This window comes from Triturus cristatus, chromosome 9 (genome assembly GCF_964204655.1).
Source record: "Triturus cristatus chromosome 9, aTriCri1.1, whole genome shotgun sequence".
NCBI lineage: Eukaryota > Metazoa > Chordata > Amphibia > Caudata > Salamandridae > Triturus > Triturus cristatus.
Window position 1 is genome coordinate 425,655,370 of NC_140592.1, and position 12,102 is coordinate 425,667,471.

Sequence of the window (12,102 nt, forward strand, 5' to 3'; positions counted from 1 at the left end):
GGGGCAGCGCCCCACTATCAGTCAAGGAGGTTCCGGTGTCCATGGCCACCGATTTGTGTTCTGACAAGGCCCTTGATTCCTCATGCGGCATATGTGTTCTAGCAATTTCAGACACCTCAAGATGTGCCACCAACAGAGTTCTCACTGCAAAGGGGATGGGTTTTTTCAGTGATTGACCATGTGAGAGTCCCCTTGAACATTTCTGAATCCTTAATCTGGTGGTGCATGCCCTTGTTCTGGGTCCGAGAGAATCATCGCTGCCATGTATGCCTCTAACCAGGTACATAGCAAACGCACAATGATGGATGGAGTACTGAAACATTTCAACCTCTCACCACAGTCAAGAGATCTGACTTTAATCTACTTTTTCTCACTATGCCACCCTAGTTTGTGCATATCCATATGCAAATAAAACTTGACCCTATTCCTCATGGGAAGAGTCCAGCCCGAACTCCCAAGCCAGGTCCTCCCTGGATCGGAAACAAACACCCAGGGACCAGTTTGTGGGTTTCTCCCCTAATCAACCACGCTAGCTTGAATCCAGTGGCACAGCAAGCAAGGGACACATGTCTGGGCATACCCTTGTACACTTAGGGCGAACATAGAAAGGACAACAAGATAATGGACGGAGAGCTAAAACTTTCCAACCCCTCATCCCCAGTCAAGAGATCTGGCTTTAATCCATTATTCTTTTGCTCACTTTGTCACCTGAGTTTGGACTTAGCCATATGCAATTCAGTCTCAACCCTGTTCCTCATTGTAACAGCCCAGCCCAAACTGACAAGCCAGGTCCTCCCTGGACCAAAAGCAAGCATACTGGGATCGGCTTCCGGGTTTCACCCCTCATCAGCCCGTTTAGCTTGAATCCAGTGGCACAGCAAGCAAGGAACCCACGTACGGGCATACCCATGGCCACTTAGGGTGAATATAGCAAAAAAACAAAAATGATGGCCAGAGTGCTGAAACTTTGCAACCACTCACCCCAGTCAAAAGATCTGGGTTTAAACCATCACTCTTTTGGTCACAATGCCCCCTCTGTTTGGACCTAGCCATATTCAAATCTGTCTTGACCACGTTTGTCATAGTAATAGTCCTGCCCGAACAGCCAAGTCAGGTCCTCCCTGAACCAGAAACAAGCATCCTGGGCCCGGTTTCAGGGTTTCACTTCTCATCAGCCAGGCTAGCTTGAATCCAGTGGCACAGTGAGCAAGGGACCCACGTCTGGGCATACCCTTGGCCACTCAGGGAAAAAATAGCAAAGACAAGATGATGGACGGAGTGATGAAACTTTTCAACCACTTACCTCCAGTCAAGAGATCTCGGTTTAACATCGTTCTGTGCTTGCTATGCCACCCCAGTTTAGGCCTAGCCATATGCAAATCAGTTTTGACCCTGTCCTCATAGGAACAGTACTGCTGGAACTGCAAATCCAGCCCTCCCTGGACCGGAAACAAGCATCATTGGACTGATTTTGGGGTTTCACCCCTCATCAGGCAGGCTAGCTTGAATCCAGTGGAACAGCTTACAGGGTCCCACGTGTGGGCATTTCCCTGGCCACGTAGGATGAACATGAAAAAACACAACAAGATGATGGACGTAGTGCTGAATATTTTCAACCACTCATCCCCAGGCAAGAGATCTGGGTTTAATCCATCTTTCTTTTGTTCACTATGCCACCTCAGTTTGGATCTAGCCATGTGCAAATCAGTCTTGACCCTGTTCCTCATGGGACCAGTCCAGCCTGGACTGCCACACCAGGTCCTCCCTGGACCAGAAACAAGCAGCCAATAACTGTATTTGGGGCTTTTCCCTTTGTCAGCTTGGGTAGCTTGAATCCAGTGGCTCAGCGAGCAAGGGACCTACGTCCAGGCATACCCTTGGCCACTTAGACGAGCATAGCAAACACAACATGATGATGGATGGGGTGCACAAACCTTTCAACCACGCACCTCCAGACGAGAACTCTGGGTTTAACCCTTTGTTCTTTTGCTCACTATGTCACCCCATTTTGGTCCTAGCCATATGCAAATCAGTCTTGACCATGTTCCTCATGGGAACAGTCAAGCTCGAACTGCTAAACCAGGTCCTCCCTGGGACCTAAACAAGCATCCTGGGACCGGTTCTAGATTTCACCACTCATCATCCAGGCCAGCTTGAATTCAATAAAACAGCAAGCAATAGACCCACGAATGGACATACCCTTGGCCACTTAGGGCGAACATGGCAAACACAACAAGAGGATGATCTTGGTTCAAGATGGCATCTAAGCAAGTAAAGGGTGCAGCGAATGCTTACATACATAGAACAATGCGCAAAAATCAATTTCTCTATTCTAACAAGATGATGGACTGAGTGCTGAAATTAACACTCGCCACCAGTCAAGAGATCTGGGTTTAATTAATTGTTCTTTTGCTCACTATGCCACCTCAGTTTGGACCTAGCAATATGCAAATCCTTCTTGACACTGTTCCTCATGGGAGCAGTCCAACCTGAACTGCCAAGACAGGTCCTCCCTGGACTGTAAACAATCATTCTGGGGCTGGGTTTGGGGTTTCACCCCTCATCAGCCAGGCTAGCTTGAATCCAGTGGCACAGTGAGCAAGGGACCCACGTCTGGGCATACCCTTGGCCACTCAGGGAAAAAATAGCAAAGACAAGATGATGGACGGAGTGATGAAACTTTTCAACCACTTACCTCCAGTCAAGAGATCTCGGTTTAACATTGTTCTGTGCTTGCTATGCCACCCCAGTTTAGGCCTAGCCATATGCAAATCAGTTTTGACCCTGTCCTCATAGGAACAGTACTGCTGGAACTGCAAATCCAGCCCTCCCTGGACCGGAAACAAGCATCATTGGACCGATTTTGGGGTTTCACCCCTCATCAGGCAGGCTAGCTTGAATCCAGTGGAACAGCTTACAGGGTCCCACGTGTGGGCATTTCCCTGGCCACTTAGGATGAACATGAAAAAACACAACAAGATGATGGACGTAGTGCTGAATATTTTCAACCACTCATCCCCAGGCAAGAGATCTGGGTTTAATCCATCTTTCATTTGTTCACTATGCCACCTCAGTTTGGATCTAGCCATGTGCAAATCAGTCTTGACCCTGTTCCTCATGGGACCAGTCCAGCCTGGACTGCCACACCAGGTCCTCCCTGGACCAGAAACAAGCAGCCAATAACTGTATTTGGGGCTTTTCCCTTTGTCAGCTTGGGTAGCTTGAATCCAGTGGCTCAGCGAGCAAGGGACCTACGTCCAGGCATACCCTTGGCCACTTAGACGAGCATAGCAAACACAACATGATGATGGATGGGGTGCACAAACTTTTCAACAAGCACCTCCAGACGAGAACTCTGGGTTTAACCCTTTGTTCTTTTGCTCACTATGTCACCCCATTTTGGTCCTAGCCATATGCAAATCAGTCTTGACCATGTTCCTCATGGGAACAGTCAAGCTCGAACTGCTAAACCAGGTCCTCCCTGGGACCTAAACAAGCATCCTGGGACCGGTTCTAGATTTCACCACTCATCATCCAGGCCAGCTTGAATTCAGTAAAACAGCAAGCAATAGACCCACGAATGGACATACCCTTGGCCACTTAGGGCGAACATGGCAAACACAACAAGAGGATGATCTTGGTTCAAGATGGCACCTAAACAAGTAAATGGTGCAGCGAATGCTTACATACATAGAACAATGTGCAAAAATCAATTTCTCTATTCTAACAAGATGATGGACTGAGTGCTGAAACTAACACTCGCCACCAGTCAAGAGATCTGGGTTTAATTAATTGTTCTTTTGCTCACTATGCCACCTCAGTTTGGACCTAGCAATATGCAAATCATTCTTGACACTGTTCCTCATGGGAGCAGTCCAACCTGAACTTCCAAGACAGGTCCACCCTGGACTGTAAACAATCATTCTGGGGCTGGGTTTGGGGTTTCACCCCTCATCAGCCAGGCTAGCTTGAATCCAGAGGCACAGAGAGCAAGTTACCCACGTCGGGCATACCTTTGGCCACTTAGGGCAAACATCGCACACACAAGAAGATGATGTGCGGAGTGCTGAAACCTTTCAACCATTCACCCCCAGTCATGAGATCTGGGTTTAATCTATTGTTCTTTTGCTCATTTTGCCACCGTAGTTTGGACCTAGCCATATGCAAATCAGTCTTGACGTTGTTACTCATGGGAACAGTCATGCCCCAACTGCCAAGCCAAGTCCTCCCTGGACAAGAAATAAGCATAATTTTCCCAGTTTCAGGGTTTCACCCCTCATCAGCCAGGCTAGCATGAATCCAGTGTCACAGCAAGGAAGAGACCCATTTCTGGGCATATCCTTGGCCACTTAGGGTGAGCTTATCAAACACAAGAAGATGATGACCACAGTGCTGAAAATTTTCAACCACTCACCACCAGTCATGAGATCTTGGTTTAATCAATTGTTATTTTGCTCACAATGACATCCCAGTTTGGACCTACCCATATGCAAATCAGTCATGACCCTGTACCTCATCGGAATTGTCCAGCCCAAGCTGCCAAGCCAGATCCTCCCTGGACTGGAAAGAAGAATCCTGGGACTAGTTTCAGGATTTCAACCCTCATCAGCTAGGATAGTATGAATCAGGTGGCACAGTGAGCTGGGGACCCACCTCTGGGCATAACCATGACCACTTAGGAGGAAAATAGCAACACAAGATGATGGATAGAGTGTTGAAACTTTTCAAAGTCTCCCCGCCAGTCAAGAGATCTGCATTAAATACATAGTTCTTTTGCTCACTATGCCACCCCAGTTTGGATTGAGCCATGTGTAAATTAGTTATGACCTTGCTCCCCATGGGGACAGTACAGACCACACTGCCATGCCAGGTCTTCCCTGGACTGGAAACAAGCATCCGTGGGCTGGTTTCAGGGTTTCACCTCTCATCAGCCAGGCTAGCTTGCATTCAGTGGCCAGCGAGCAAAGATCCTATGTTTGGGCATACCCATGGCCACTTATGGTAAACCTAGCAAACACAACAAAATGATAACTGGAGTGCTGAAAGTTTTCAACCACTCACCACCAGTCAGGAGATATGGTTTTAATCAATTGTTCTTTTGTTTACTATGCCACCCTAGTTTGGACCTAGCGATATGCAAATTAGTCTTCCTCAAGAGAACAGTCCAGCCTGAACTGCCAAGCCACTTCCTCCCTGGACTGGAAACAATCACCCTGGGTCTGGTTGTGGAGTTACACCCCTTATCAGTCCGGCAAGCTTCAATCCAGTGGCACAGCAAACAAGGGACCAACTTCTGGCCATACCGTTGACCACTTAGGGTGAACATAGCAAACACAACAAGATGATGGACTGCGTGCTGAAACTCTTTAAACAGTCACCACCAGTCTAGAGATCTGTTTTTTTCCATGGTTCTTTTGCTCATTTTGCCCCCATAGTTTAGACCTAACCATATGCAAATCAGACTTGACCCTGTTACTCATGGGAACAGACATGCCCCAACTGCCAAACCAGGTCCTCCCTGGACCTGAAATAAGCATCCTGAGACCAGTTTCAGGGGTTTACTACTCATCAGGCAGGCTAGCTTGAATCCAGTGTCAATACGAGGAAGGGACCCGTAGCTGGGCATATCCTTGGCCACTTAGGGTGAGCTTATCAAACAGAAGAAGATGATGACTCTCACCCCCAGTCAAGAGATATGGGTTTAATACATTGTTCTTTTGCTCACTATGCCACCCCAGTTTGGATTGAACCATGCGCAAACTAGTCTTTACCTTGTTCCTCATGGGAACTGTACAGACTGAAGTGCCAAGCCAGGTCCTCCCTGGACTGGAAACAGGCATCCTGGGACCGGTTTTGGATTTCATCTCCCATCAGCCAGGCTAGCTTGCATTCAGTGGCCCAGTGAGCAAAGGACCCACGTCCACTTATGGTGAACATAGCAAACACACCAAGATGTTGGATGGAATGCTGAAACATTTCATCCACTCACCTCCAGTCAAGGGATCTGGATTTAATCCATTGTTCTTTTGTTCACTATGCCACCCCAGTTTGGATCTAGCCATGTGCACTTTTTTCTTGACCTTGTTCCTCATGGGAACAGTCCAGCTTGAACTTCCAAGCCAGGTCCTTCCTGGACAGGAAACATGAATCCGTGGACCAGTTTTGTGGTTTCACCCTCAACAGCCAGGCTAGCTGGAATCCAGTGGCACAGAGAGAAAGTTACCCACGTCGGGACATTACCTTGGCCACTTAGGGCGAACATAGCAAACACAACAAGATGAAAGACAGAGTGTTGAAACTTTTCAACCTGCCACACCCAGTCAAGAGATCTGGGTTTAATACATTGTTCTTTTGCTCACCATGCCAACCCAGTCTGGATTGAGCCATCTGCAAATTAGTCTTGACCTTGTTCCTCATGGGAACAGTCCAGACCAAACTGCCAAGCCTGGTCCTCCCTTGACTGGAAACAGCCATCATGGGACCGGTTGTGGGGCTTCACCTCTCATTAGCCAGGGTAGCTTGAATACAGTCAATCACCCAGGAGGGACTCTGGGCTTTTTGGACAGGTCCAGCATACATACCCAAACTTAGTAAAAATACAGAAAGTATGCTGTTCCTAATGAGCCTTACAGGTATTGCAGTGCCAAGCTGACGAGGAGCAGCCCTATGATGAAGCATGACACCCAGCAGGGTGGGTGAGGGCCCCAAATTCCAAGAGGAAGAATCCCCGTCCTCCTACATCTCATGACCACGCAAACCTGTTCCCCTAGTTTTCCCTTGTCTCGTGATTCGGAACCACATACTTTCTGTATTTTTACTAAGATTGAATACAGTGGCACAGTGAGCAAGAGATCCACGTCCGGCCATACCCTTGGCCATATTGGGCGAACATAGGAAACAAAACAAGATGATAGATGGAGTGCTAAGACTTTTCAACCACTCACTACCATTCAAGAGAGCTGGGTTTAATATATCATTGTTTTGCTCACTGTGCCACCTCAGTTTGGACCTAGCCATATGCAAATTAGTATTACCCTCTTCCTCATGGGAACAGTCCTCCCCGAACTGCCAAGACAGATCCTTACTGGAAAACAAGCATCCTGGAACTGGTTTCAGGGATTCACCCATTATCAGCCAGGCTAGCTTGGATCCAGTGGCACAGCGAGTAAGGGACCCACGTCTTGGCATACCCTTGGCCAGTTAGGGCAAAAATAGAAAACACAACAAGATCAATAGCAGAGTGCTGACACTTTTCAACCACTCCCCCAAAGTCAAGAGACCTGGGATTTTAACCATCATTCTTTTGCTCACTATGCCACCCATGATTTGAACCTAGCCATGTGCAAATTAGTCTTGACCCATTTCCTCATTGGAACCGTCCAGCCTGAACTGCCACGCCAGGTCCTCCCTGGGCCAGAAACTAGCATCCCGTGTCTGGTTTTGAAGTTTCACTCCTCATCACCCAGACTACCTTGAATCCAGTGGCATGGTGCGCAAGGGAACCACTTCTGGATATACCTTTAGCCACTTATGGCAGACATAGCAAACACAAGGAGATGATACATGGAGCTTGAAACTTTTCTGACACTTACCCCCAGTCACAGATCTGGGTTGAATTCATCATCGTTCTTTAGCTCACTTCACCACCTCAGTTCAGACCCAGCTATAAGCAAATCAGTCTTGCCCCTGTTCCTTAAGGGAAAAGTCCAGCCCAAACTGCCAAGCCAGGTCATACCTGGACCGGAAACAAGCATCCCGGGACTGATTTTGGGGTAACACCCCTCATCAGCCATGCTAGCTTGAATACAGTTGCAAAGTGAGCAAGGGACCCATGTCCGGTCACACCCTGCCAACTTAGGGAGTACAAAGCAAACACAAGGGGGTGATTGATGACCACTGAGACTTTTCAGACACTCACCCCAGTCACAGATCTGTGTTGAATCCATCATCCTTCTTTAGCTCACTTCACCACCCCAGTTCAGACCCAGCCATAAGCAAATCAGTCTTGGCCCTATTCCTTATGGGAACAGATCATCCCAAACTGCCAAGCCAGGTCTACCTTGGACCGGAAAAAAACATCCTGGGACTGGTTTTGGGGTAACACCAATTATCAGCCAGGCTAGCTTGAATCCAGTGGTAAAGTGAGCAAGGTATCCACGTCTGGGTATACAAGATGATGGATGGAGTGCTGATACTTTTCAACCACCCACCGACTCACCCCCTGTCAAAAGATCTGAGTTATTCAGGTAGCATCAGGCTCATCACAAAAGTGGGTTTTCATGTTTAATACAATCCGTTATTAGGCTGGGAACATGAGAGCGTATTCCAGTCCGGCCTCTCGGAGAGCCTTCGTGACTTCTGAAAAGGAATACAACACCATATCCAATCCCTCCATTCCCTCATGGAGCCCCACCCCTCTAATATTGTGTTGGCGTTTTTATCCATCTGCATCTTCTGAACAGCATTTTAAGATGCACACTCTACCATTGAGTTGCTCTACTTTGTGGTTCAGGGCTTTCTGTTCGGGCTACAGCTCATTCAGGGAAGTTTCAACAGTGCTTACCTGGTTTGCCAGTTTACAATGCCTCGCTTGAAGCAGCCCCAGCACCACTGAACTACATTAATTTCTTGTTGGAGAGTCAGCTTGGTATCTACTATGGTGACCAATACTCTATCAAAGTTTAACTGCATAGAGGACTTCGAGGCATCTCAGCCACCTATCATTATAGCCGCAGGGAGGAGGGTTCCTTTGTACTAGACACACTGTCAATTTTTTGTCCTTTGGTTTACCCATAATAGTTCACTCATTAGTCACCTTTATAGAGGTGTTTAAAACTAGAGTCAACAGCAATGTCTCCCACAGTCCAAGTAAAATCCCAGTCTCTCCTGGGCAAATATATATCAGTATGACCCTATAGGGGGCAGCTACTCTACAGCGGTCCCAGCAGAGGACAGGAGCCTAAATATATCTTCTTTGCTCATGTCCTCAGTTACTGCAAATCATATACAATATGAACGTTCGGAGGTACCAATTTGATACTTGCTTCCCACCACTCTGTGATCTCCGACCTCTCCAAATTTCCAAAGCCTCTCCATGTAGAAGCCGGGTCACTCACGCCCAAGTTAATCTATCCGAAACATTGTGCCATATTTCATAGAAAGGGTGGGCACTGAACTGAAAAGCACCATGGGGTGCAAGCTCTCTCCTCCAGCAGTCCCTTCACATTCTTACTTGTGTATGCAGGCACCTACCTCCAGGCCCCACTGTCATCAAGGCTGATATGACCTCACAGCGGCAGGGACTGCACCCTCCAGCGATCCATTCTCTGTGTGCTCCAGTCCCCCAAAAAACACTTTTCTCCACAACTCAGTTGGTATGGTTGTGCATCTGCTCATTGATCTCCATAATGGCCCTCTCAGTTTGTATCCACTGCGTGTGTGCCAGCTTCTTACCAGGCCATGCCACTGCTCTGTGTCCGCTACCCTGCAAAAGTCACAAGGAGGGCCACAGAGGCAGAGTCTCTTGGACTCAACCTGGAAGCACCCTGTAGTACCACCTGCCATCAGTGAGGAGTCCGAGGGCCACCATCTCTGTCCCCGTTGTCCCAACAGCCAGTGGTCCACTAATTTAAAGAGGGAGGGGGTGAACCCACTGCTCCCAGAGGGCCCCACAGCATACCGGGCACTCACCGCGTATCTCCTGGACAAATCTTCAGTCTCCCGACTCTGTTGCTTCACCAAGACCATTCCTTTGCCCCACCTGTGGGTCTGGGATACATGCCTTCACCCGGGTTTCTTTACCAGGCGGCCCAGGTGGTCCCTGTGGTGTTCTACAATCCTCCCTCACTCCCAACTGGGATCCACTGGCCCGCACCACTTGCCTCACTGCTCCGGCACCCATTCCAGGGTCGGCATCCAGCTTCTCCTCTTGCAGTCAACTCGGGCTCCACCTCAGGCCATGAGACTGGCCCCTCATGTAGCATCTGCTATGCCCGTCACCTGCAGCAGCACCGACCTTGTGCTGCAATCCTTCACACTCTTTACCTCTGTCCATATCTTCTCCTTGTCAGCGGTCTTGTTCTTGTCAGCACTCTCGTCCAGTCCATCTCAAAATGGTGCTGCCATTTTGTGAGACCCAGGTAAGCAGCACTCTGTTACCCTGATGTCCACCATGGCTAGCCCTTTGATCCTGCAGTGCCCAGGGTACTTCTTGGGTGTTTCCTTGACAACACTTGCATATGTGGCGAACGTTCCTAAACCTGGGCCAAAGGCATAGTCAGGATGAACATGCAGAGCAGCAAGCTCATGCATCAGCCATGTTCAGCTCTTAAGCCACGCCCCAATCGATAACCAAAACTTAATAACCAAAACTGTTATATAAAAAAAGTGAACAGAAACCTTCATAAACATGGTTTCCTTGTATCAGTTATGAGAAATGAGGAATACATATGGTTATATTGTTTACCAAATAATGCACTTCATGTTTAATGTTCATGTGTATGTATTTTTCAAATTTTACATGAGCATGTGTTTGATGAAGGAGTCATTTTATTCATTGAACAACTGTGGTGGAGGTTTCTGTCCACTTTTTTATAGATGCACTTCAGCTTTAATTCTTAAGTTTTGATTATAAAGTGCTGGTCACTATTAGGGTTTTTGTGATCTTTTGATCGCCCCCCCCCCGAGGAAAGACAGCTTGCCCGAAATGCATTGAGTGTACAGTCCATATCGAGTTATGATGAATGGTGGACCACTATCTCTTTTTGAGAAAAGCCTGGACAAGCATCTCCATGAACCTCTATGTTGAATCTTTGAAGAATGGAAAAAACATACAGATTAAAAGGAGTATTTATGGATTAAATGGTATTATGCATTTTGTACTTGTTGTCTGTATTGATTCCGTTTTGGTGGCACTCCATCATGTATCCAGGGGACCTGACGAGGCTCCATAATGGTGCTCTGGCCATGCTCTCTTTACTATTAGATACAGATAGGAGTAATCAAACATTAGCAACAATTAACATAGTTGAATTGTTCATATTTTCTACCATTCTAAAAATGCTTATTACAGCAACATGTCTTATCTTTCAAATGATCGCAATTTATGTTTTTTGTGCAAGAATACAATCATTTTTGGCAGCTTGAGGCGGGAACATGGCGGTGGGCTAGATGCGCCGCGAGCACTTCTCACCCTCCCGGCACCTCGCTAGATCCCTGAGCGCTACAACCGTTAGAAATGAAGACTCTCGTACCTGATTGCCGTGGGGAGACGGCTTGATCTGCTTTGTGGGCTCCGGCGCTGTTCGGCGCTTTGGCGTCTTCACCGGTTTCCATCTTCTTCCGGCCCGTGTGATGTCCTCCCCAACTGCCGGCCCACGTTCGTCTTGCCTTGCGCGGCTGTGTGCTGCGCGTTGAGGATGGCCTACGCTGCTGCTGCTGCATATCGTTTACAGGATACAATTGGATTTCAGTCCTCACAAACAGCCACAGAGGGAAGGGCCATAATCTCAGGGCACCCTAACAGATATACTCTACGCAATAAAAAGTTACAATCAGGTAGAATATTCGGAGGACGCTCCTGTGATAAGAAGTCTTGCTTTAAAAAAACCAAATAAAAAAGCTTTCGATAACTTGAAAGGAAAACATCAGCCTATTCTGTCTCGGTCTGCACAACACTTAAAGGATATTTCCGCACATAAAGTTACACCTTCTTTAAGGTCCTTCTTTAAAGTGCAGGAAAAGAATACGCAACTAGCCCCTTCTACAGTATTGGAGGTGTTTCGGTCTGTAATAAGCAAGGGAAGTGGGAAGACTCCACCAACCACGATACTAAAAAATCCAGAGATATAAATGGATAAAATGGATAAAAGTAAAATAACTTTGGCTCCTGAGGGGGCGGAGTGTGCCAATTTTGCCAATATCACTACAGAAAATATGTTTGCTGCACTGGGCGAGAATGGCCTGGGCCGGGGCCTGGGCTTGGTTTCTGCTTGCGATGCTTCAAGTTTCACGCCAACTCCTCCAGTAACGTCAGTAGTATCGTTAATGCCATCTGTCCCTGATCAGCTGAATTTGGCGCAAATGTTAGATACTCTTTTTGTA

The 12,102-nt window shown here is 47.6% G+C and overlaps 1 protein-coding gene across 1 annotated transcript in view; it reads left to right on the forward strand.

The window, feature by feature from the left end:
- Nucleotides 1-12,102, forward strand: part of LOC146798085 (cytochrome P450 2G1-like) — a 759,568-nt gene that overhangs the window by 647,291 nt on the left and 100,175 nt on the right. The window lies entirely within an intron of this gene.